A 27,651-nucleotide genomic window follows, 5' to 3' on the forward strand; every position below is an offset into this window, starting at 1 on the left:
AAATATAGGAAAGAATTTCCGCTTCAAGATTTATTTCTCCTTCATTAGGACAATATTATGATTTGAGGTACCTTGGTCATATTACCTACAGAACAAATTGTGAAACACATTTATCAGTCTGTTCTTCATCATGCACTGCATATTCGCATCGCAACATCCTATTCAATGTAAGACTGAAAGCTTTTCCTCTAAGATCAGGAACAAGACAAGTATGTCTACTTTAATCACTTCTATTTAACATAGTTCTAAAGTCCTAGCCAGAGAAATGAGGTAAGAAAAATAAATAAAAATCATCCAAATTGGAAGAGAAGCAGTAGAATATTCTATTTACAGATAGCATGATTTTATAAATAGAAAGCTCTAAAGATTCTGTGGGGCTAGGAGAAGGGAGGACTTTTGGAACTTCTAATAAATTCAGCAGTTACAGGATACAAAAACACGAAAAGTCAGTTGTGTTTCTATACACTGATGATAAACAATCTAAAAAGAAAACAAAATGTTTCCATTTATAATAGCACAAAAAGGAATAAAATACTTAGGAATAAACTTAACCAAGAAGGTCAAGAATTGTACACCAAAAATTGTAAGAAGTTTTAATATGTTTGTGTACTTGTTAACTTATACCTGCCTATATACTCTGGATTCTAAACACTTGCAAATGATTTGTAAATATTTTTTTCCTATTCTGTAGGTTTTAAAAATTTTTTTTTTTTTAATTTTTTTTTTCAACGTTTATTTATTTTTGGGACAGAGAGAGACAGAGCATGAACAGGGGAGGGGCAGAGAGAGAGAGGGAGACACAGAATCGGAAACAGGCTCCAGGCTCTGAGCCATCAGCCCAGAGCCCGACGCAGAGCTCGAACTCCTGGACCGTGAGATCGTGACCTGGCTGAAGTCGGACGCTTAACCGACTGCGCCACCCAGGCGCCCCTGTAGGTTTTTAAAATTTATTAATAATGGCATTTGATGCAAAGTTTCTAATCTTTATGAAGGATAATTTTCTTTATTGTTAATGTTTTTGGTGTTCCAAGTATCTATTCTAAAATTCAAGGTCATGAATATTTAACTCTATGTTTTCTTCTAAGTGTTCTATAATTTTAACTTTTTGCCTATACGTTATTGATCCATTTTTCAGTTTGTTGTTGTTGTTTTGTTCAATATGTTTGGTAAGGGTATTCATTCTTCTGCATACAATTCAGATTTTTTTTGTTGTTGTTGTTTCTGTAAGTTTGGTACTAAGTTCCCTATTTTAATTTCTTATTTGAGTAAACTCTTAGTTAATATAGCTAAAAGTTTGTCAATTTTGTTCATCTTTTTAAAGAAGTAACAGTATAATTTATTTTCTCCTTTTTTTTTCGTATTCTCTACTTACCTCTCTTCTAATCTTTAGTATTTCCTTCCTTCTATTTACTTTGGGTTTAATGACTTCCCCACCACCCAATTTCTTTATTTTTTTAAAAATGTTTCTTTCTTTTTTTTATTTGAGAGAGAAATAGAGAAACCCAAGCAGGCTCTGTGCTGCCAGCACAGCTGACGCAGGACTCAAACTCACAAACTGTGAGATCATGACCTGAGGCAAAGTCAGATGTTTAAATGACTGAACCACCTAGGTGCCCCATCCACCATTTATATTTTAAGTAAAGAGCAAACGGAACCACTACTAACAGCATTTAGGACAGCACTGAATTTTGGCACAATTTCAACAATTATTCATACTGTTGGCTTTGAACCACATGTGATTTTCGGAATCTTCTGGTTTAGAAAATAGTAATGGTCAACCAAGGAGACACTTTTTAAACACACAGTACTGAGAACTTCCCCAAAACTAAGTTTTCGCTAGGTGCTGGAGATGCAAAGATGTACAAACACATGCACACACACGATCCTGGTCTCAAGAACTTAAACAATCACAGTGGAAGACACACATATATGCAATGGGAAGTTAAGATCCAAAAACTTAGAGGCACATAAGCCTACCTCTTCAAGGAAAAGTCATACCTTATGACTGTGCTCCAGAAAGAAAATTGTGGGAAGTATAATCTGCAGGCTGGTCAATCAGGTGTGGTTTCAGCAACTACTGACCATTCTGTGACACCATTCAATATATGAGCAACCACACAGTCTTTCTATTTTCTATTCCACTGCTCTTTGTATTTTCACTGATCTGCCTTTTACACATGAGAAATCGTGTGGATATTTTTTCTAATGCATAGGGTTGTTTTTCAATTTCATAGGGAAATAAGAATAGCTACTCTGAAAGGATGCTGTGACCTAAGAATCATATGTGAGCCTTTCAGATTTCATGTTTGTTTATTTAAACTCAAAGGCCCCAAAAAGAGCCTGCTGAGGCCAGGAGCATGCTGAGTAATCCAGACAAGAACTGCTCTGTGTGATTATCTGAGCCCTAGATAAACCCAGCACATGAAACATATATCAAATAAAAGCTTCTCTTGGGATCAGAAAACCCCTTCAAAGAGACTTGATGTGAATTGGCTGGAAATTAAGTCAGGCCTTCTATCCAAGATTTCTTTCTCTCTTTTAAGAAGTGTCTATCACAGTACACATTCCAGTGTTGTGAATCTAGGTCACCTCCCTGGCCTCCATAGAAACTAATCCCTTTCATTTCCTTCCAATAAACAATCTTCCCTCCTGTTTCCATCCATCCACTCCCTTTGAGACCTCCCATGTAGAAATGCAGTGACAGAAATTCTCTCTTGAATACATATAAACACCTCCCTGAATTTCAATCATCTGCCTATAGATGCAGCCCTGAAGTGAGTTCATTTATCTTCTAAAGCAAGAGGCCAAATGTATATATACAAAGCTTTATCAGGCAGAAATAATAGTAACTGCCTGCTATATTATTTGTACTGAAAAGCACAGTGGAGCCACATTCTTAGAGGTATCTCTAAAATTCCACCTTAAATTCTAAAATTCTACCTTAAAATACCACTTTAAAATTCATTTGAAAACACTGATGATTGATTGGACACCATTGCTTCTCTTAGGATGGGTCTTCTTCACTTTCCTTCTCTAAAATTTTACAGGCAGAAGCCACCAAAGACCTGTATAAAGCCTCACATCCATCACTAAATACTGCTGTTATAATTGGCCAACCACTTAATCTTACTTGTAATATGGAGTTAATAGTACATACTAGTCAATGCACAGGTGTTCTAGAAGGATCAACTAAAGTGGAATATAACAATGGTGCTTTAAAAAGGAAAGAGAGAGGGAGGGAGAGAAAGAGAGCATGAGAGAGAGAAAAAATAGAAAAGAAAGAGGAAGTAAGGAAGAAAAAAAGACCACAATTTAAACCCAAGCCATGTTATATAGTAACTATATTGCTTTAAGTTTAAATTATATTAAAACTAAATCACTTCTACTTCTGCCATTTCTATTTACCCATGTGGTCATTTTCCCCGCTCCACTTCCCCGCCCCCCGCCAACCCAACTAAGAAATCAGACAATTTGGTAGTATATGTTTACAATAATCTTCCAAAATATAAAGTCTATAATTAAAAAACATTAAGATGTTCTGAATAATCTATACAAAAATTTAATTCTTTTGCAGAATATATTCAAATACCTTTAAGATGTTAGTTGTAAATGCAAAATTTGGATATATTAAAACCACAATATTTAACTGAGAAAATATTAGGTTATTGTTGAATTTTCACTAGAGGACTTTATTTGAGAGAGAGAGACAGAGACAGCGTAAGCAGGGGAGAGGGAGAGAGAGGCAGAGAAAGAGAGGCAGAGTGAGAGAAAGGGAGGGAATCTTAAGCAGGCTCTATGCTCAGCACAGGACCTGATAGGGGGCTTGATTCCAGGACCCTGGGATCATGACTTGAGATGAAATCAAGAGTTGGATGTTCAACCAACTGAGTCACCCAGGTGCCCCTCACTAGAAGACTTTTTTGAAAATCTTAAGATACTTGAAAAATTCTTACATGGTTTGCCTGAAAACCTGAAATGTGTAATAACTGGCCTTACACTGAAGATATGTTTCTGTAACTCTGAGGTAGTATACATCTCTAAGATATTAATCATTAACCCAATTAAAAAAATACAACATGAAGGTTCAGGTTCAGATAATTTATAAGAACTTTCTCAATTACTTAAGCAAATCATCTTAATTGTGTGTTTATATGTGTATAAAGCAGAAGCATCTTAGAACACAGTGTACTAGAAATTTTCTCTTGAGCAGAAAGAGAAACTAAACCAGTACTGATACAAATCTAATATATCAATATATTTATCAATAATGACATCGATATGTGCTTGAGTGTGTAATCTGTGCTACATACTCTGATAGGTACAGAATCTACCATGTTGAAAAAGACAGCTGATTTCTATCCACATAGTTTATAATCTTGGGAGAATACATGAAAATAAACAGGTAATTCAACTGTATTGTAATGAGTGTTAAATTAGAAACATTTGAAACGTACTTATTTAGGAAGACAGCAGAAGACACCCAGAGGAGCTCAAGTTGAGCTGAAGTCAATCCTCAAAAGTAACAGATAGAAAACAGAGTTTGGAAGGGGGAGGACTGGTGAGAGGCCAAGAAAGAAAGGGAATTGCATTGATTCTAGCACAGCCCATCCTCTTGAACATAAATATTCAGTGAAATCTAATAAGGGTATATAAGCTTGCTGGATTTGAAAATGGTTTTGAAAACTGGCTGAAGGGGCGCCTGGGTGGCGCAGTCGGTTAAGCATCCAACTTCAGCCAGGTCACGATCTCGCGGTCCGGGAGTTCGAGCCCCGCGTCAGGCTCTGGGCTGATGGCTCAGAGCCTGGAGCCTGTTTCGGATTCTGTGTCTCCCTCTCTCTCTGCCCCTCGCCCGTTCATGCTCTGTCTCTCTCTGTCCCAAAAATAAATAAACATTGAAAAAATTTAAAAAAAAAAATAAAAAAAAGAAAAAGAAAACTGGCTGAACTTAGCTTCAGAGAAGACTAAAAGTTTATGAGAACATACTTCCCCACCATGGAAATAAGAGCTGAAGAAAGGGGTGTCATTAAAAAGTAAATTCTGAAAATACACGGGAATTATAGGGCAGAGTTTAGACTTTTTATTATGCTTTAAAATTGAGGAGTAAGCCAAGTTTATTTAGGTCTGGGAAGAGTAAGGGGTAATGATATCTGAGTTACACAGCAATTGAAATCTTTCCTATAGACAGATTTTAGTGTGGTAGTTCATACCAATCAACATTTCCCTGCTGCTCCCAGGAAAATGCCCAATGTCACTGCTCTGGGAAGTTTAACTCCAAGGGGACAACCATATACATTCTATAGGTTCCTCAGGTAGATTTTCCACAGCAAACCTATTGAGGTGGTACAAGCTGTAGTGCTTCCTTTGGAATAACAGACACTACCTGGAGATTTGCACCTGCAGATGGCCATTACTGAAAGAGGCCATTCTAAACAATGGCTTCTCATAGCAAGGATAAGCCAACAGAGAGGTCTTTGAAAAGAGTTAATAGTCATCATTAGTGAGTAGACCTGCAGCAGCTTGGCAAGAGCAGCAAAATCAATGCTCTTTCCCAAAACGGTCATGAACAGAAAATATTTCAGGACATCCACATCCTTTCAATGTTAGAGCCTTCTAACACTTTCTTTTCAGCCAGATAGAGGGATTCTTGAGAAACCTGATTCCTTGGCTCTCTTCTGCTAAACAGAAATGAGAGGTAACGGGGTTGAGCTACAGGCACTGACACTGAGTGCTTCAAGTCCTTTGTCTCTGCCTCACTTCTTGTTTGGGGGGTGAGGAAAAGAAAAAAAATAGATGTTCTCCTCTCCCTAGTTCCTTCAGAAAGAAATGATGACATCTTGTTCTACCTTTCTTTCCCCCATTTACCATAATCATGATGAATGACTGCACAATCCTATGGCCATGATCTGTAAAATGGTTGTGTCCCAGAGTATTTTAAGATAGAATGTGTTTAAATACAGATTATCTCTTCACAGAAAAAACTAACTTTTATGGTTAGATCAGTTGTGGGAGTCCCATAGTTCTGCCAGTTCTTCACCTTCCCTCAATGGACACCTCCAAAAGGGTTCCAAGGAGCTTTTGGAGCTCAGATACAATATGAGCCACATCTAGTGGCAGAGTTTTGGTTTAAACCAAGACTGTGGTTTCTGGGAAGATGAAATAGATGTACTTTTCCCTATTCCTCCTGCTACATAAAATAAAACCATGAAAACTGTACATAGAACAAGCTTAAGATGACTCTGAAAGTTGGGGAGGAATAGACAGCCTGGCTAGGAACTCTGAGATCCAAGGAATAGCCGTGTAGTGAGTTCTCTAGGTTTTCTTTTTGCCTCACAAATTTGAAACTGAAGAAGATGGCAGCCTGGAAACACTAATGGGTACAGACAAAACAAAAAAGCCCAGGAGAAACCAAGTGCAGCCTAGCAAGACAGAAAACATTTAGACTATAACGGATCTAACAGTGAACCAATTTAGAACACTTCAAAAAATTAAATACTGAGGTTTAAACAAAACATATGCAGGGTTTATATGCTAAAAGCCCTTAACACTGATGAATGAAACTTAAAAATCTAAAGGCAAAAGCATATCATTTTCATGGCTTAGAGGACTCAACATTGTAAAGATGTTGATTCTCCACAAATTGGTGTAAAGACAACACAATGCCTATCAAAATTTTGGAACACTCATATGTATGTGTGGACATGGGCACCATTTTTAAAAGTTTTTTATGAGAAGAACAAAAAAAACTAGAAAAACTAAAACATTTTTAGAAAGCAAAGTAGGAAAAATCAGGTTTCCTGAATTCATGACTTACTGTATAGCTATAGTAATCAAGACTACATAGTATTGACACATAGCTCAATAAAACAGAACAGAGAACTCAGAAATAAACATTCAAAAGTGTAACTACATTTTGACAAAAGTGCAAAAGTAATTTAGTGAAGAAAAGAGAGCCTTTTCAACAAATGGCATAGGAAAAATTTTACATTGGTAAAAACAAGCAAACCTCTAACTCAGGATCACATTTTATAGAAAAATCAATCTAAAATGGATCAGAAGCTTGAACATAAAACTATCAAACTTTTAGAAGACACATAGGAAAAATCTTCAAGATCCAAGGCCAGGAAAAATCTTAGACCTGACACACACAAAGTCCATAAAAGGAAAAGTTTATAAATTAGACTTCAAAATTTTAAAACAGCTTTTGCTCTATGAAAGACCCCATTAAGAAGATAAAGAGAGAAGCTAGAATAGGAGAAAATATTTGCAAACCTGATATCTGACCAAGGACTACTATTTAGCATATACAAAGAACTCTCAAATCTTAAGAACAATCCATTTAGAAAGTGGAAAAAAAAGACGTGAATAGACATTCCATGAAATATGATACACAGATGGCAAATAAGCACATAAAACATGTTCAACATCATTAGCTTTAGCTGGCATCATGGGCATGCCACCTGTTCAGTCACACAGTACTCTACGCTTACAAGAATCCATGCTTTGTTTGATGCTCTATGATCACTGTTTGTAATTCTCAATTTTAGAATAAGAAGTCTGCATTTTTTCCACTGGATCCAGAAAATTAAATAGTTTATCCTGATACAATAATGTGGGGAAAATGACCAATAGGTCTAATATTGAAATAAGAATCCAAACCAAAGTGGGTAAATTAGAGAAAGTTTTTAAAAATTTGGAATTCAAATTAGAGGTACTAGGACACAGTGACACTGATGGTGGAAAAGAAGAATGAATACCAAGTGAATGACTTCCAAATGTGAATATAATTGGAAGATAAGACTCCACAGACCAGTGTCTTAGATGTTTCAGGATAGAATCCAATTCATTCTGGAGATACTACCAGAAGATAATGGAAATAGAAATCCCTTTCCTTTTGTTAAAAAAAGAAAAAATTACTAGCCTTAGGTAAGTGCAAATTAAAATCACAATGAACTATTATTACATTCCTATCAGAATGGCTTTGAAAAAGTGACAACTGGGGTGCCTGGGTGGCTCAGTCGGTTAAGTGTCCTACTTTGGGTCAGGTCATGATCTCATGGTTCCTGGGTTCAAGCCCTGCATCAGGCTCTGTGCTGACAGCTCAGAGCCTGAAGCCTACTTCAAATTCTGTGTCTCCCTCTCTCTCTCTGCCCCTCCCCACTCATGCTGTACCTTTGTCTCTCAAAATTGAATAAATGTTAAAAAAAATTTTTTTTAAATGATAACCCTTAATGCTGGTAAGAATGTGGAAACATGAAATATGAATGTGGAAACTCATAAAATTTTACAGTGTATATTTTAAAAAATATATTACACATGTATTTATTTTCCACATGTAATATGTAAAGCAGCAATTGTAGTCTTGGATTTATTACAGAGAAATGAAGAATTATGTTCACATAAAGACACACTATTTTTTTCCCGTTTGTAGTAGCTTTATTCATAATAGCCAAAAATGTGAAACATGTTAAATACCCTTCAATAGTTACACAATCTGTGGTACATCCATATCATAGACTATTATTCAACAATAAAAAAAATGAATGTAAGGTTGATACATTCAATAGCCTAGATGAATCTCTACCAGAATTATGCTAATTGAAACAAGCTAATCCACAAAGTTTCCATATTCTAGGATTCTATTTTTATAATACTCTTGAAGTGACACAATTATAGATATGGATGACAGATTAATGGTTGCCAGGCATTATGGAGGGAGTGGGTGTTGTTTTCAAAGTCTACATAAAGGATCATTGTAGTCATGAAAATGTTCTGTATCTTGAATATATCTGTATCTTGATTGTGATGTTGTACTATGGTTTGAGAAGTGCTACCATTGAGGGGAACTGGGGAAGGGGAGAGGATCTATATCTTACAGTGCCATTTGAATTTATAATTATTTCAGATGAAAAAAATAGACCTATCAATATCTTCTTATGTATAAAGAATTCCAAAACCTCAAAAACTTTTTAGCAAACTAGGCATCAAAGCAGATTGCTTTATCTTTAGTAATAAGTGGCTAAACGAAAAGCAAACTTTATGATCACTGGACAAATATTAAAACCATTCACTCTGAGACTTGATACACAATGAGAATAGTGATTATAAATACTTTTATTTACTTTATGCTGGTGGTTCCACCTGTTCAGCTAGACAAAAATATGTAAAAAAAAAAAAAAAAGAAAAAAAAAAGAAACTCAGAAAGGGAAAATGTCACCATTCATAGAAAAATGTCTGTTGGGTATATAGAATATTTCAAAGACTCTACGGATAAATTTGTAGATTGAATCAATCAATTTAGTAAGTTTTCTGGCAACAAGGTCAATACAGGAAAGAAAAGTCATTTTTATACACAATCAGCAAATAGAATAAATGAAATTATTGTATTAACATACTGTCAAAAATATCAAATCTCAAAGAATAAATCTTGCAAAAGTTTTGCAAGACTTCTACTTAGGAAGTTGTAGGACATGATAAAAATTAAAGATGACATAAGTAGAAGCATAGGTCCTAATTATGTATTGGTAGATTAAATATTTTGATGAGGCCTGCTTTCCCCTAATTGATCTATAAATACATACCAAACAGACTTAGGTGGTGGGCAAATGTGACTAGATTCACCAACTGATTTGAAGTAAATATGGAAATTAAAATGGACAAAAATATCTGAGAATCTCAAAAAAGAACATAAGCTGTAGATCACAATTTAGTGTTAATCTACAGCAATTAGAACGAGGTGATTTTGGCACATAGGAAAATAAGCCGACAAAATGAAAATGCACACACAAATGAACACTTTAAGGAAACAAATGGCATTTCAGAGCAGTAGAAAAGTAGAAAATATTGAAAAGAAAATATTTTCAACAAGTAGCACCATTGAATAGGTATAAATATCAAAGATAATGGAAGCTGATTGCTATCTTACAATATACACAGAAATCAATTCTAGTTGGATTGTAGGTATAAATATGCAAAACAAAACAAAACTTCTAGGAGATAATGTAGGAGAATACCTTCATGGTTTGGAATACTAAGACCTCTCAAAAACTTATATGAACACTAACTATAAAATAAAAGATTGACAAATTAGAATACATTTGTTAAAACTGAGTACACTAAAACAGATCAGTTTATCACAGGCTCTATGAAGAGACAGCAAATGTAAACCCTAGTGTGGAATAAAGTATATGTGTCAACAAAGACTCATATCCAGAATGTATAATGAATTTCTACAAGTCACTCAGGAAGAGGCAATCTTCTCCAATAAAAAGTGGGCAAGATATTGAGGTTCTTTGTTTTAAGTAATAACATTTATTACTATCATTCATTAAGCACTGAAATTGGGCTTGCTTCATAAATATATAAATATTTTACATTCATTATGTCATTTATATCTTGTAATAGCTATGAAGAACTCTTCTCACGTCCAATTACAGATGAGAAGTTAAAGGTCATTAGAAGTTATGTCATTTGCCTATTATCACACAACTTGTAAAAAGCATGCTATTTTAGAAAACTTTTCACTTATCCACTTATAGATACTAGGTACTAGGGATACAAAGTTCAGTAATATATTGTCCTTGTCATTAAATGAGGGCACAACAGAAGAATAACAAAATCCACTTAAAGTTGGAGGTTGGTAAATAGGCCAAGACTTCATAGGACAGCTGACCTTTGGGCTATCTTAAAGTTATCTCACTCAGAAGGGTAAGGAAAGAAAAGAGTATCCTAGGTGGAGAGATTAGTATCAAAATGTATGAAGTCTCTTCCTCTTTCTTGGGGTGAGGGGCATTGATATTGACACCAGGTATTGAGGAGATAATAGGGTAAAAAAATAGATGCTTCCCAAATTTGCTTAGGACCATGCTAACTTTCCAATTTAAAATTTTTAAATTCAACTTTAAATTTTAAAATGTTCCAAGTTTAGTAAATGTAAAGTAAACACCATTCAGATGGCTGACAAATTTAAAGCTGTACAAACATATTAATAATCAGTAAAAAAGCAACCATATAATGCCGGGGTACCTAATTGGTTCAGTCTGTTAAGTGCCTGATTCTTGATTTCGGCTCAGCTCATGATCTCACAGTTCATGGGAGTAAGCCCCATGCCAGTCTCTGTGCTGACAGCAGAGAGCCTGCTTGGGACTCTCTCTCTCCCTCTCTCTCTGCCCCTCCCCCACTCACATGCACACTCTCTCAAAATACATACACTTAAAAATCACTACATGATGCAAATGTCAAAATAGAAGAGCAGGTTTAAAAAACAGACAATACCAAATAGTGAACGTGTGGAGCCAAAGAGAATGATCATCTACTACAGGTGATACACAAACAGAAAATTACTTGGGACTGTCTACCAAAGCTCATCATACCTATAACTTACATGTTAGATAGATTGTTGGTCTCCATTCTTCTCTGTACAGATAGTATATCTGTACACCCTTACCATGACCTTATAGTGGGTAGAGTGTACATACTCACTGGTTTTAGGCTTGATCATGTGACTTACTTTGGCCAATGGAATGCTAATAGATGTGATGTGAGTAGAGGCATGAAAACACACACATGCAGTGGAGCTCATGCTCTTTTGATTCTCCCATCACCATGAGGTTATGCCCTGAGATACCCACTGGTATAAGAAGATATATACCAATCTGAAGATAAGACATTCCAACTAACAGAGGTGTATGAGGGACAAATACATTTTTTTTTAATCAGATTTGGGGCAGTTTGTTATAAGCAATTTCATTCATCAGGAATACATGCCCATGTGCAATTACACAAGTGCACAAAAGCCATGAATGAGTATGTTGACAACAGTATTATTCATACTATCTCTAAACTGCACAAAACCCAGACTTCATCAGTAGTATAATATACAAATAAATTCTAGTTTACTCATACAGCGGATTCTTTTTGTTTGAAATATAGATAGCCAGAGCATACAACATGCCTGAATCTAATAATCCGTTTTGAAAAAGCTAGACATGTTTCTATTTATATAAAATAGAAAACTAAACATCTAAACTAAAATACATTTATTGGAAAATAATTTCTTATCCAGAGTGGAATATTATTTGGATATTTACTTTGTAAAATTTCAATACTTCATATGTTTTCCTGTAAATGTATTATATTTTTAAAAGTGTTTCTAAAAGGGAATGTTTTGAGCTCAAGCGTAAAATGGGATAAAATATCCCATTCCTATTCTCTAATTGTTCATATTGTTTAAGGTGATAGAAGTAGAGAGTTAGGGGTCTCTGGGAAAAGATAAGGGGTAGCTTTCTTGACATATAAGTCACTTTAGGCCCCAGGCCCTCTTGTGATATATGCCTGACCAGTACCAGTTGTCCAAAGCACATTTCTTGCAGAACTTCCTGGAATATAAAAAAGAATAGAATCCAGTAGATAATGATTTTAAGAGAACAAAAGAATGGAAGAACAAAAAGCCACCATCAGGCCAGGAGATTAGCCTAATCATATCAGCAACAGTAATAGTGGTCAAATTCCCAGTGCTGGTTCCAGAGTAAAGACTGACCAGGCACACATTCTTAAGTTATCTTTGTAGGTTTTAAACCCCTTTGAACACTCAAATACCAGACTAACTGAAGACAGAATTGAACCCTGCTGGTTCCTCATGACTTTGACCTGGATTCTATCACCTAAGAGGACTTTCGCCCCAAGTCCATGCTGAATTCCCCATCACACAAACCCCCTCATGAATATGTATGCACCTTTAGCTTACAACTGCCCCAGTTTTGTTGTTCATGGCAGACACTGCTTTGGGAAATATACCCTGTGTTCTCTTTTACTTGTTGTAATTAAAACCTTTTATTTTTCTATCCTTTGGCTTGGTTGTCTTTTGGCTTGACACCCACCAAGAAGGGGACCCAATTTTGGGTAACAGCAACACAACATTTGCACAAAATTAAATGATGACTTATTGTTTGGTAATGATTCTTTTTCCTTTAATCTGTATCAATTTTATCTCATGTATTAAAATGATAATTTCTAAGATATTTAATATTCATATGAAATAATTTCTGACAATGCTGGTGAATACAGATTATAGAGATGGAAAACAGAATGACGCTCAAGGACCTTTCTGTCCAAAATATCTTTCTCACTGGCCTGGCATGATGCCCCAAATTCCACCCCTTCTGCTTCATTCTCTCTAGTTAAGATAAGCCATTTTATTTCCAGGAACTCTCTATTAAAATGCAATAAAACTACAGGAGAGGTAAAATATTAAGCTATTATCAAGCACAAACACCTTACTCTGAGATTACTTTTGCACAAAATTAGCTGTCATGAGAGAAAGCAGAAAAGCAGGGCCCGGGGGGCTGATCAGCCCAGGTGATAAAGGGGAACTATGGGGAGGGAAACCTGCTAACAGCTGTGGGCAGAAACTGGGAGGGGAGGGTGAACAAAGGACTTGCAGGAGGCCTGTGGGCACCTGAGGACCAGAAATGACCCCAGGTTGGGGGCAGGAGCCTACTGAAGATAAACGGGCATATCAGAGGAAACTGTTCCTTCTCCCTCTTTCTTAAAACTGATGACATGATGAAGTTGTTATGTGCCAGAAGCTTGCTAAGCATGGTGTTTTAACAACCGAACCCTAGATATATACTAAATACAAACCTGATCTGGAGGGAGAGGATATTCAAAATTCTAGTCTTGCCTCTTGTGAAGTTGGATAATCTTTACTCTGTCTGCCTCTCTAGGAATGAGAGCTGCATAAAGGAAGCTTCTATTACACTTGGAGGATTAAAAGGGGTATTTTGAGGACAATGGGCTAGAACAGTACTTCGCAAACTCTTCTGTACAGACAAGTCTCCCTGGGATCTAGCTGAAGAGCACATTCTTGATTCAGTACGTCTGGGGCTGAGATTCTGTATTTCAAGTAAACAACCATGTCCTATCATGCGACTGGTCCCAGAACAAAGCAGTGCTGTCCAACAGAAATATGAGCTACCTTCACAGTTTAAATTTTCTGGTAGCCATAAGGAAACTGAATTTTTAAAATATTTATGGGGGGGGGGGGTTGTGGGCAGAGAAAGAGTGAGTAAGAGAATCTCAAGCAGGCTCTGGGCTGACAGCACGGGGCAGAATCTCAGGTACCTCAGGATCATGACCTGAGACAAAATCAAGAGTTGGATGCTCAACTGACTGAGCCACCCAGGAGTCCCTGGATAAAATGAATTTTAATATGTTTAACTAAATTTATCTAAGATATTTAACTGTGTAAGAAATATAGGAAAATGTGAGTGATCAGAGATTCTTTTCCTTGTAATAAGTTTTTGAAAGCCACTATGTATTTTACACAATAAGATACAGTAGAATTCAGTTTGGGCCAGTTGCATGTCAAGTGCAATAGAGCCCCATTAACTCATAGCTACTGTACTGATTATGGCAAATCTAGAGAACAGATCAACTGTTGCAAAACCAGGTATCTCTGTAAACTCAAAATACAAATATGGAATATTCTGTCAGTCATTGGTAGCCTTTTCATTGTAGAAGAACAGGTGTGAATTTAAAATGCAAGGGCCTGTATGTTAACTACAATGTAGTCAAAAATAAAATAAAATACAAGTGAATGATGTTCCTAATTATGTTGCAAACTCCTACCCTTTATGTGATATTTTATAATTTCCTCTACTAGAGTTCTCCAGAGGAACACAGTATGTAATATCTTTAAATAACATTCTGTTTACATCTTTAAGTTACAATCTTAACATGTGAGTAATTTTAAAGAATTGGTCCATGCAATTATAGAGACTGAGAAGTCCCAAGATCTGCAGTTGGCAAGCTGGAGACTAATAGTAAGTTGTAGTCCAAAGTAGTTGGAGTTGTAGTTCAAAGGCTGGAGAAACAGGACAGCTCACAGTGTAAGCTATAGTCCAAGGGTAGGAAAGAATGTTTCTCCAGCTCAGTCCATCAGCTAGGCAAAATTCCCTAGGCAGTCTTTGTGTTCTATCCACAGATTTAACTGATTGGATGAAGCCCACCTATGTTGGGAAGGGCAGTCTGCTTTATTCAGTCTATGACTTCAGATACTAATCTCATCCAGAAACACCCTTATAGACACATCCAGAACATTTAACCCAATGTCTGGGCACCTGATGGCCCAGTCACGCTGACACAAAATTAACCATCACATTTCCCTTTGAAGCCTTCCTGTACTTGCCCAATGAGAAACTTTATACTCCATTCCCATAATACCTTGCGAATAGCTCTTTTAAAGGATGTTAACCATTCTGTTCTTAATAGCTTTCTTAATCTTAGCTATTTGAAAACATTGAACATGGCTTATTCATCTTTGTATACATGTTTTCTATCACTGAGGCAGGCACATAAGTGATCAATAAACTCAGTTTACCGTTTGTGTCTAGCACTCTGCTCAATTCTTCACATGTATAGCTTAACTTGTATATCACACTGCATATATAGCAACGTGCCCACTTTAAGTATGGAAAAAAAAAAGAGCAGAGGTATTAAAATTTGTAAAGTTCACAAAGTGGGAGGTGGTTGGAAACTAAACTTGGATGATTAAACACCAGAAGCTGTTTTTATTTTGCTACATTGGTTGTTTGTCAAAGATTAATCAAATGTGTAATGGATTTTACTTTGATGTTTAAGTGCTGTTTCTTAAATTGAGTGAACACACAACTTCTAAAACTGGACCAATCTTAATACTCAAAAATGTAGTACTGAATCTTTCATGAAACTACATTTAGTATAAGTCCAAACAAAAACAAAAACACACACACACAAAAACAAAAAACAACCCAAACCCACAGAAACCAGTATAGCAGACAATTGGTAAATTTGTTGTCACCCTGCATCTTTTAGGCCCTACATTCCATGATTGAAATAGAAGCAGCAATCCATTTTCCCAGCTGCCTTTGCAACAAGGCTACAGACATGTGACCTAGGTTCTGCCAAGCAGATGTGTCCAATCAAACCCTTGATTCAAATATGAGCCATATGAGGATGCCTAAGCCATGCATATCTGAATTTCTAGGAGCACTATAAAAGATGCCAACCACTACCCCCAGGCACAGAGGGAAGCAATGGTAGTATCACTACTTAATTGGGGCAAGCACAGTATAATTTAGACCTCATTCAGAACGCATATCCTTGGAATTCACTTCTGTGTCCCCTGGAAGTTATATGAATGATGCATGCCTAAGTTCTTTCCAGTTGGGGGCACCTTCAAATCATTCTAGATAAGGGACTACCCATACCTCTTACAAGAAGCCTTGAGCTTGGCCACCCACCAGTCTGCCTCTTCTAGTGAGATGACCTAGCACTGATCCCACCTCCTTCTTTTAGGATTCTACACCAGGCAAGATTTCGTTTTCTCATCTTGTCCACAGCAGCATTTCTCATTTAGAGTCTGTGTGTCACCTTCAAACATCTGGTCTCCTTTTACCTTTCCACCACTCAGTGGGAGCAACCTGGGGTTTCAGAGCTATGCATTAGAGCAGAAGACAGGGGCACACAGCTGCTGATTTTTATAGTACATAATTTACATTTCATTTTCTCCCTCCTTCCTCAGGCACCAAATGTGGAAGGTATATGCCAATTTTGGAGGCTACATGACTGGCACCTGTCTCTACACATTCAGCTGCTTACAGATGTGTGTCTCTTTTCCCATATCCTCTCTTCCTTTCCCTCTTACCTCCCCTGTTGAATTTTGGAAGAACAATGTTTAAGAAGTAAATGGATCCGGAGTTATTACCTGTCTAACAGTTCACTTCATTCTGCACGTTTATGCCAGACACAGCTGGTGACGATAATTTTGTAAACCATATGTATAATCATGGATTTCATTTACTCACTCAAAAAAATATTTTGACCACTTTATACATATTTTGTTTTGGGGCATCATGTTAACAAAACAGATATCCTCATTGCCCTCACATGTTCTTTAACCTAAAGGTAGAAAACCTAAAGTAATACACAGTGATACTCAAGTATAGTTTTTATTAAGTCAAAGTGTTTCCACCAAGTCTTGTAAAATAGCCAATGATTTTGAGGGGTTCAGGGCACCCCCTGCCCCCAAGGATGTGCCACTTTGGCATGTGGATTATTTTGAGCCTTCAGCTGAAAATTTATTTGAGCTGAAGGCTCAAAATAATTTTCCAAACTGACTTACACTCACTGATATGCATCCTGTGTTCTCAAAACACTGGGCTATTTTTTGTTAACAAATGCCTTCTTCTACATCTCTATTATGCAAAATGCTGCTCATGCTTTAAGGCCCAGCCCAAATATTTTCTACTTTGTTAGGGTTTGCCTTGCCTGTCCTTTTCTGAATAATTAAGGTATCTCATTTCAGCTGCTCGAAACCAATTTAGCACGCTTCTATGAGAACACTTAACTTCTGCTTCTGCTATGAACAGTAACATTCTTCACTACTGAACAATAGGCACTGAACAATACCTCTTCACTACTTCGATCAGTTCATATAAATCTGAAATTCAAAATGCAGGATCACATTTTCTTAAAAAAAATACCACAGCTTATATATGGTATAGTTCCAGATGGTCCTGTTCCCTTAAGCTCCAATGTGAAAGAAACCACCTGGAGTTATGAAAAACAAAGGCCCGGATGTGAGGAAAAGTGAGGACAGGTAATATATTTAGGTGCACATGTGCATGTCTTACTCACTTGCAGCTAGAGGAAGTGTTGGGATAAATAGGGCAGAAGAGGAGGTTTCTACTGGAGAGATAAAGTCAGGCAGTCTAACTTGGCAAATTAAGTGTGTGTTTCAAAACCAGAGATGGCCCAGATAATTATGAAGTGATTTAGGAGAAGAAATTGGATGAGAAGCTGTACTTGGCCCATGGGGACACTGGGGATTTTATCAGGAGACTTGAAGGTTTTAATTTTACTTCCTCCAAACTTTAGAGAAGATTTGCAAAAGATACAAAAGACAATAGATCCAGAAAGATGACAAAAGGAGTGTATACTGCTGATTGATGAATGGCAAAAACACCAGAATTCTTCCCCCCGCCCCCAGGAGAATCGTACTGAGAATCAAAAGATAAAACTAACATTTGTAAAGAGAATGATATCCTAAGATTGTGATTAGATTTTAAAGGAGTATGTAGCTACTCCAATGGAGTGCAAATCTGTTTTAGATTAATGGCATTTTAGGCTTCTACAAAACATATGAATGGCATTTTGAACCATTGCTGTGCAGGGAAATGGGATTCAGATAGGTGTTGGACTTGTGATCTCAGTTGATAAAATGGAGAAGCATAGACTGGGACCAAACATGATTGAAGGGATTAGTAAATGTTCAAATTACTCTATCCACAATGATAAATGGTAAACTGTTTCAGTATGTATGAAGTTTTCTAGTAGTTTGCTCTATACCCTGTCATTTGCAGCAATGTGTTTTCCATTTGTTTTTTAATAGTTGTGATGAAGGTACAAAATGATACATATTCACATGGAGAGATGCTGAAAAATAGAGCAAATAGTTTAAATTATAGAATTGACATGCAAAAGGCACTTAACAGGGTTGAAAAATGGACTGTTTATAATAGCACGACATTCACTGGGGATTGATATAATTTTCTGACAGTATTTCCTACTTCTCTTAATGTTTATGCACAGCATAGAATTTGAACTCAGTATTATCAACTATCTGAAATTTTTTCTATTGATAAGGATCCTATCATGAGTCAAGGAAGTAAGGTATTTGCAAAAACTGGACAAAGTCTCTTGGGTTGTAGCAGGTTGGGAATGGAAAAGTGCAAAAATCTCCATTTATTTAGGACAAGGAGTTAAGGACCCGTCATATTCTCTACTGGTCAGGCCACAAGTCAACTATTTTATTCATTGCAGCAGAATGTCATTCAGAGTGGGATATTGATAGACTGATGTACACGGGGAGGGCTGGGAGGAGTATCTGAATTTGAGATCTTGCTATGGACGAGATTAAGGAATAGAGGATGTTCAGCCTGGAGAGGATAAAGATCATTCACTAGATGTTTAATATCTTCAGATATTTTAAGTGTTTTCCCATGGACAAGAATTAGACATTTTTATGTGTGGGGCTGTAAGGGCGGGGAAGGAAGACAAAGTGGTTCAAGGACAGGGAAAGATATATTAGCTCAATATGGGAGGGGGAAGATACAGGTAAGAAGAGTAATTGTCAAAAAATAGGATGGATTTTCTTGAAAGAAAAGGAGTACAGGCAGACACGGATTGTAGTTAAAAGAGATGCAGTAAATCGAGTTTCAAACAAGAGATCCAGTCTCTCTGCCCAGTTTATGATTTACTCCATCTTCTTGAGACGGAACCACAGAAACAGATGAGCAAAATGGCCATAAGGATATGGGATAAGGAATAAGGAATGGGAATAGAAATTGAATGAGCAATAGTATTTACCTCATAGGGCATTTGGGGTTTTATTTGGAGGCTTAAACATTTTCATGTCTTTTAAACTTTGTTTCTCTTTATGTTACATGTCTTCTTACTGCATTTTCTTTTATCCTTTTAGCAAAGAGCCATTTTTCAGTTACCATAGGATTGAATTTTTAAAAGATTTTTTAAATATTTTATTTTTGAGAGAGAGACAGAGAGAGAGGAGGAGGAGGAGGAGGAGGAGGAGGAGGAGGAGGAGGAGAGTGAGAGGGAGACACAGAATCTGAAGCAGGCTCTAGGCTGTCAGCACAGAGCCAGATGTGGGGCTCAAACTCACAAGCCTTGAGATCATGACCCGAGCTGAAGTCGGATGCTTAACCAACTGAGCCACCCAGGCGCCCCTAGGATTGAATTATTTTTAATCCTATTTTAGGTCTGGCAAAATTAAGATAACTATCAATCTCTTCTATCTCTGCTGCTGTTAGGGCGTGTGCACACATATCAGGACTGAAATTTCAGAGTGTCAGTAGGCACAAACAATTAATATCAAAGGTAATTTTTAGACAAACCCAAATGTTACTGACCCAGTATTGCCCTCTTCCTGAAGATGGACCTCAAGGTACTGATAAGAGAAGAAACTGGCTTCACTTTCCAGCTGAGCCCTTGTAGGGACTAGAACATCACTGAATCACTGGAGGAGGGAATATTCTGAGCCACTTTATTTGGGGTAGAAATCATGATCCATTATAATATCTACGGTATGCAGAATAATGCCCCCCCCCCACCTCCATCCAGCTGCATACATCTTGATCCTCAGAACCTATAAACACGTTATATGGCAAGGGGACAATAAGGTTGCAAATAGATTTAACAACCTGACCTCAAGATAGATGCATTATCTTGGATTATCCAGATGTGCCAAATGTAACCACAAGGGCCTTTAAAGAAAAAGAGGCCAGAGGGGAGAATCAGAGAAAGACAGGACTAAGGAAGCAGGGCTAGAGAAATGCCATGTTGGCAGCTTTGAGGGTGGAGAGCTACAAGCCAACCAACATCATCAGTCTTTAGGAGCGAAAAAGGCAAGGGAAAATTCTTTCCTAGAGACTTCAAAAAGAAACGCAGCAGTGCTAATTACCTGGATCTGAGCCCAGTGAAACGTGTATCAAGACTCTGACCTCCAGAAACTTACAAGTTCGTGTTGTTTTAATTTACGTTGTTTAACATAGTGGTTTATAATTTGTTATTGGCAGAAATAGAAAACTGGAACATCCAATCATAACTGTTATTCAAGAAACAAAGGAACATATCTAAACAAGCAAACAACTAGAATTTCACCTGAATGCAGTTTTAAATTTGCCAATGCTAGATTCCCCTCATTTGCACAAATGTAATTTATCTTTGAGTGAAAACACTAGGACCTCAGAATAGTTTAAGAGTAATAGAGCTGAGGGGTGGGGGAGGGGGAAATGAGTGATGGGCACTGAGAAGGGCACTTGGGATGAGCACTGGGTGTCATACGTAAGCGATGAATCCTAGGAATCTACCCCCAAGACGGAGAGCACACTGTATACACCATATGTTAACTAACTTGACAATAAATTATATAATAAAAAGTTAAAAAGTTAAAACATACAAACAGAAAGAATAATAGAGCTGATTTATTTTATCCCTTCAGAAGGAAGCCTCTTGATATGTTAAGGATGAGCCTCAGTTTTCCCCTTGCAAAAATTCACTAAATCAAAATAAATTTCTTCCATGCTACTCACACCTATTTCAACTTCCACTTAGTTGGTGCTGATGCCAACATCTTGAATAATTTGAAAGGAAGCTACAATTCTTTGAGGGCTTATTCTGCTTAGCCAGCTAATAAATTAAAGTCCTGAGAATAACACCTTTGTCTTATCGATCCTAGAACTCTAATTCCCTCCACTTTATCATTTTCAATTTTTTTCTCCTCCGTGATATATGCAAAGACACATTTTGATGTTGTTCCCATGGACTTAAACACAATTTTAAAGAACGTTCATTATGGTCTAGAATAGAGTGGCTCACCCTCCACTTTGAAAAATCTCTCATACCCATGCCACCTTCCCAAATACTCAGCATGCTCCTTCTGTAGCAACCGATTTTCTTTCTCTGATGCTTCTGTGTCCCATTCAGCACATTAGGAGAAGGATCTGGTGGTAGGATAGATATTGTTCCCCCTCCCAACTCCACCAAAGTACCTCTTTCAACTGCCAGGATCAGTACAGAGGTCCTGTATTCATTAGTAGTCATGACTATTTTGCTTAGTCTTGAGAACTTTTCTGCTTAAAACCCTGTGCATTTATGAAAAGAACTTTCATTTCATGCTAGTATTTATAAGCATACCTTTGAGGTTGGAAAGCTCTGAAGAACAGGGTCTCTATATAATAAGAGATCCAGTTACTAAAACTTCCCCATCCCTGTTTCCTAGGCCTGGCTCAACATGACTATCACAGGGAGGCACACTCTAGCAGGTCAGTTTTTCATGCCCTGCTTAAAGTTCAGCTCATTCAGAACCGTGGTTAGAGTTGTTTTATGGAGATGTGACCTCCAATATTTGTTGTACATTATGTTATTTCCAGTATCTCAAGGGGTGCTATAAACATTTAAGACTATTCAAAAGCTTTTTGTTTTTATTGCTAGCATGAGCCATGTAGCAGGACTTCCCAATAAGCAGATTTAAATCCACTGGGAGACCTCAAATGCCTCCTATGTGCCCTGAGTTTTCTGGGAAGTACAATTAGTCAATTGTGCTGACTCTGGGATTTGCTCTTACACTGATCTTCCCTCTAGAATGCCCTTGGATCACCTCTGCTTCACAACCCAACCTCCCAGACTCCAGCTAAGTACTTCCTCTTTCATGAGGCCATTCACTAGATCGAAGTAATAATTGCCTTTTGCTAACTCTCACTCACTGATTGTCCTTTGTTGTAAAGTTTTTCACATTGCACTTTCTTTTGTAATTATTCATATTGTCTATTATCTCCCTGTTAGACCAGTAGATCTTCAGGCTTGTTGACTGTCTTCACGTTTGCCTGTCTTCACAGCATGGATCATACTAACTGGGCGACAGAATGGCAATCCAACTACCAAGAGAGGGGTCAGGCAGAGAAAAGACATTGTACTAGAATCTAGAAAAATGTTCATGTGTATGTTAGCTCTAAGATTCCATAACTGTGTGCCTTTAAACAAATCATTGCAGTCCTCTTGAGACTTAGTTTCCTTATATAGCAATTTCTGCTATAATATTTTTAAGGGTTTAAATATAATTTATTGTCAAGTTAGCTAACATACAGTGTATATACAGTGTGCTCTTGGCTTCGGGAGTAGATTCCCATGATTCATCACTAACATAAAAACACCCAGTGCTCATCCCAACAAGTGCCCTCCTCAATGCCAATCACCCGTTTTTATAAATGCAAAATTGTTTCAAAGCAATTGATACATTAGGAGACAATGAGTTTCTTCTTTTTAAGCAAAATTTCGTCCTTGAGAAACAGTAGGTGAAAGAACTTGACCCACATGAACTGAGCAGAGTAAAAATACAACACACACTCACACAGGTGAGTGCACGTGCATGAACTCACATACACATACACCTCTCAATGATCTAGCTACAACCTCAGTTCACCATGTATTATGAGCTCACCCACCTGCACTGGGTTAATACAACTTTCTGTCGAATTTCTGACCACTTTTCTTCTATAACTTCACAGTGACTTATAAGCTACAATTCTTCTAATACCCACTTCCACCAGGAACCTTGGATCTTTTTCAAATAAAAGATAATTAATATAGTACTTCTGTTTTAACTACTTAACACATGTGAAACTCTTACTAGGTTCCTAGCTTTTAAAATTTTAATAGGTCATTGATGAAGTTAGAGTATTGAGCCCCTGTTTTTCCTATAAGCCCATTTTTTTCCAGTTAGTGTAATTTTACATAGCACAGTGCTCTTTAGGAATTCATGCAAAGAACTGACTGTATATAAAATAGAAAGGGAAATTTATGTAACCTCCCTACCTTATACTTTTTAATGTAATAAGCTTATGTGATATGAAAGTTCTTTAAAATGTTAACATTACAAGCCTTTGCTAATACACCCACTCCCTCTCTCAGCCTTGCCAGTATTTGCAACTGCTTTTATATGTGGTGGACCCTGTAAGGTGCTTGCTCTCACCCTCTTCCTCCTATTCCTGTATCCATTCTCTATTGCTACTAAACAAGTTACAACAAATTTACCAGCTTCAAACAATGTAGTTATGAACAGAGCTGCATTCCTTCAATATTTTTATGTTGAAGTCCTAACCCTGCATGTGACTATATTTGGAGACAAAGCCTTTAAATTAAGCTTAAACGAGATTATAAGGGTTAGGGCTTACTCAGATAGGACTGGTGTTCTTTAAGAAGAAGAAGAGACACCAGGGGCACATGGTTGGCTCAGTCAGTTAAGCATCTGACTTGGGCTCAGGTCATGATTTCGCAGTTTGTCAGTTCAAACCCTGTGTTGGGCTCTGGACTGACAGCTCAGAGCCTGGAGCCTGCTTCAGATTCTGTGTCTCCCTCTCTTTCTGCTTCTCCCCTACTCACGTTCTGTCTCAAAAATGATAAACATTAAAAAAGAGACACCAGGGGCTCCTGGGTGGCTCAGTAGGTTAAGCGTCTGACTTTGGCTCACGTCATAATCTCACAGTTTGTGAATCCAACCCCCACATTGGGCTCTGCGCTAATAGTATGAGCCTGCTTGGGATTCTCTCTCTCCCTTTCTTTCTCTGCTCCTCCTCCACTCATGCTCTCTCTCTCTCTCAAAAATAAACTTAAAAAATTAAAAAAAAGAAGACACCAGAGCTCTCTTTCTGCACACACACACACACACACACACACACACACACACACACACAAACACACACAGAGGAAAGGCCTCTGAAGACACAATGAGAAGGCAGCCATCAGCAGGCCAGGAAAAGTGGCCTCACCAAAAGTGAACCTTGCTGCCACCTTGATATTAGAATTCAGACCTTCAATTCTTAGAAATAAGGTCTGTTTTTTAAGCACCTCAACTGTGGTATTTGGTTATGGTAGCAAGCAGACTAATACAAATGTCCATTTGTTAAACCCTAGTTCCTTTTGGCCAGAAGTCTGCATATAGCACACTTGCTCTTTTCGCAGTCTCACAAAGCTAGAAACAAGGGATGAGCAGAGTCAGGTTATAATCCCTAACTCTGGATCCTCTTACAAGGTCCTTTAAATCACTAGAATTCAGCTCCTTGCAGTTATTGGACTGAGATCCTGGCTTTCTTACTGGCTGCTGACCAGAGGTCATTCTCAGCTCTCAGAAGCCACCTGCCCTCTTCCCCCAGTCTGGCTATGTGGTCATCTCAACACAGTGCCTTTTTCAATGCCAACAAGAGAAATTCTGACTTCCTAGTCTCTCCCCTCTAGACTCTAAGGGTTTATCCTATAATCTCCCTGTTGGTTGACAGACTTTATCATAAATGGGAGTTAAACACAACTGATTAGGAAACTTAAGACATTCAACATTCGAGAGATACCTTCACATTTGTCAAATCATGTAACATTTCATGGGAATAACATCCCATCATCTTTGCCATAATCTAGTCGTTAGAAGTTACAGCTCCCTCCCACACTCAAGTTGAGGGGATTACATGAAGACATCAGTCATTGAGATCATCTTATAATATAGTCAGGAAAATTCCAGTTCTGTTCAGATTAGCAGCATTCTAATACTTACTAGCCCCTAATACTACACTGTCTTGCAGGTAGGGGACAACAATAGGACTGTCTTAGGTCAATTTCCCAGAGGAGGCTTTCAGGAAGGCATTTTCAAAGGGGAAGAATGGTCTTGCATCCGTTTTGTCCTTTGCTGTAGGCTTTTTCTGTCTTAAATGTACATTTAATGTCTAGACTTTCTGGAGCTACCTTTTGTTCATAAGGATTATAACAAACCAGAAGGTGGAATAGAAATTCATAATAATATTGGGCCCAGAGTCCCCATTTCTGGATTCCATGCCTCCAGTGCTTTTAATAGGTAAGCAACGGACCATGGGAATCTACCCCCAAAACCAAGAGCATGCTTTACACACTGCACGTTAGCCAATCTGACAATAACTTATATTTCAAAAAATATGAGAACAAGTCCTTTTCTGATTAAACCCTTTAAGTCTCTATTATCATAGCTAAATAAAGTTGGTAACACAGTCAAGAGCAGCATCCCCCTATGGCAGCACTCAGAAATGGTATCATTGGCATCCCTTCTTCCCAACGCAGTTCACTACGAATAGTACACAGAATAGAAGTTCCCTGGTGTACTTCCTAAGTCTTTACAGAAATAAAAATCTGATACTTTTAACCAAATATAGGATAGCCCTTCTATGGGAGGGAGGAAGAACAATGTAGGGTAGGTAAGTATGGAAAATGAAACAGGGATAATCATGTAGAACTACTGAATCATTTTGTTGCCAGTCTTCAATGCTTTACAGCCAATGCCTGAGATAAATCTATCTCATTTTATTCAATCTGGTTTCAAAGCCTGCTGTGATGAACTCTTGGTAATCAAAGGCCAAGAATTTGATTGTACAAAGAGGATTATTTGCAAGTTGGTTATTCTAAAGTTGATTTACAAAAATGGAGTGTAAATTGGCTAATAAAGTATCATTGCTTTGTATTTCTATATACAGAAGCAATTGTTTACAACAATATTTTAAATATCCACACTAAATGTTTTTGTCAACTGAGATTAGAAGACCACGTTTTGAGGCTAGGAGATCACATGCCTGAAAGGATAGTGAGAAAACAATGTAACAAACACACATCTATTTTCCCATTATGGGTGCTTCATGGTGTTAATCTCCATGGCAGGGATGGCATTGCCCAACTCTGTGGCAGTGATGTACAACAAATCATGTTATGCTTCTCAAGAAGTCAAAGTTGGATTCTGGGAAGAGGATGGTAACATAAATTTTGAATCTTCCTCATCCCTAACCCCTACTAAAATAATCCCCCAAGGCAAAACCATAACTTAAATGACAAAGTATCCCTAAAGAACTGCAAGTGATAGTTAAGGCTGACGTCCGGGCAGAAGAAAAGTGGATCAATCACCATGAGGTCTGATGCATCTGAGAAGTTCAGTAATGCTAACTGGTACACACTCAGAAGGTCAGACAGCCAACTAGAGTACAATAGCTCCAAGGGAGATGTATTTGCACACTTCAGTAGCCGAAGACGACAAGGGATGCTCAAGAAGTGTGAGTAGAGAAGTGGAGTAGACTATTCTGCAGATACTTCCAAACTAAGCAGCTGTCTTCCAGGAACAAGCTCTATACTAGGAAAATATTTGGGGTTGTGGGGGGGTTGGATATTAAGCATGACAGGCTTAATAGAGACAAAGGAAAAGAAGCTTTAGATAAAAGAAGGGAAGAGAACAAAGAGAAGCAACCAGAATATAAGCCTCAAAAAGAAAAATTGTGCTTTGTAGCTGTAAAATTAGAAGAAACTACCATAAATGGTGCTTCTTTCTAAGTTCAGGAAAATGAAATGTAAAAATGCCTAGCAATATTGAAGTCAATTTCCATAAAACATTCTGTAGACAAGAAAAGCAGGCTAGAAAGAAAGCCCACCAACATTTGGAAAGGTTACTAAGCATTTGAGTTAAAAATACTTTAAGAAAACACAAAATATCTAATAAATCAGAATTAGGAAAACTTAAAAAGTAACATGATAGCAAGTAACAACTGTCAGAAATAAAGGCTAAGGGGGAAAGAACACAGAAGTAAATAAATCAGTGTAACACCTCAGGAATAGTATAAGATTAAAAATATTTTTTAGAGGCGCCTGGGTGGCTCAGTCAGTTAAACATCCAACTTCGGCTCAGGTCATGATCTTGCAGTTTGTGAGTTCAAGCCCCGCATCTGGCTCTGTGCTGACAGCTCAGAGCCTGGAGCCTGCTTCCGATTCTGTGTCTCCCTCTCTCTCTGCCCCTCCCTGTTCACTCTCTGTCTCTCAATAATAAATAAACGTTAAAAAAATTTAAAAAAATGTTTGTAAAGGAAAAAATAAAAAATGAAAATGAGTCAAGAGAACTAGAAATATATAAAACAGACATAGAAGTTCCAAAAATATTAGTGGTAGCCTGTAAAGGAGAACAGAGAATATTAAAATCTATAATTCAAGATTTCCTAAAATTAAGAAAAGATTTTGAAACTGCATATTAGAAAGAGAGATTGTGTG

General features: G+C 37.4%; 1 protein-coding gene across 10 annotated transcripts in view; it reads right to left on the reverse strand.

Annotated features, from left to right (window-relative positions):
• RIT2 (Ras like without CAAX 2) overlaps positions 1 to 27,651 on the reverse strand; it is a 446,014-nt gene that overhangs the window by 246,033 nt on the left and 172,330 nt on the right. The gene's annotated exons all lie outside the window — the stretch shown is intronic.

This window comes from Felis catus, chromosome D3, assembly GCF_018350175.1.
Source record: "Felis catus isolate Fca126 chromosome D3, F.catus_Fca126_mat1.0, whole genome shotgun sequence".
Classification (NCBI taxonomy): Eukaryota; Metazoa; Chordata; class Mammalia; order Carnivora; family Felidae; genus Felis; species Felis catus.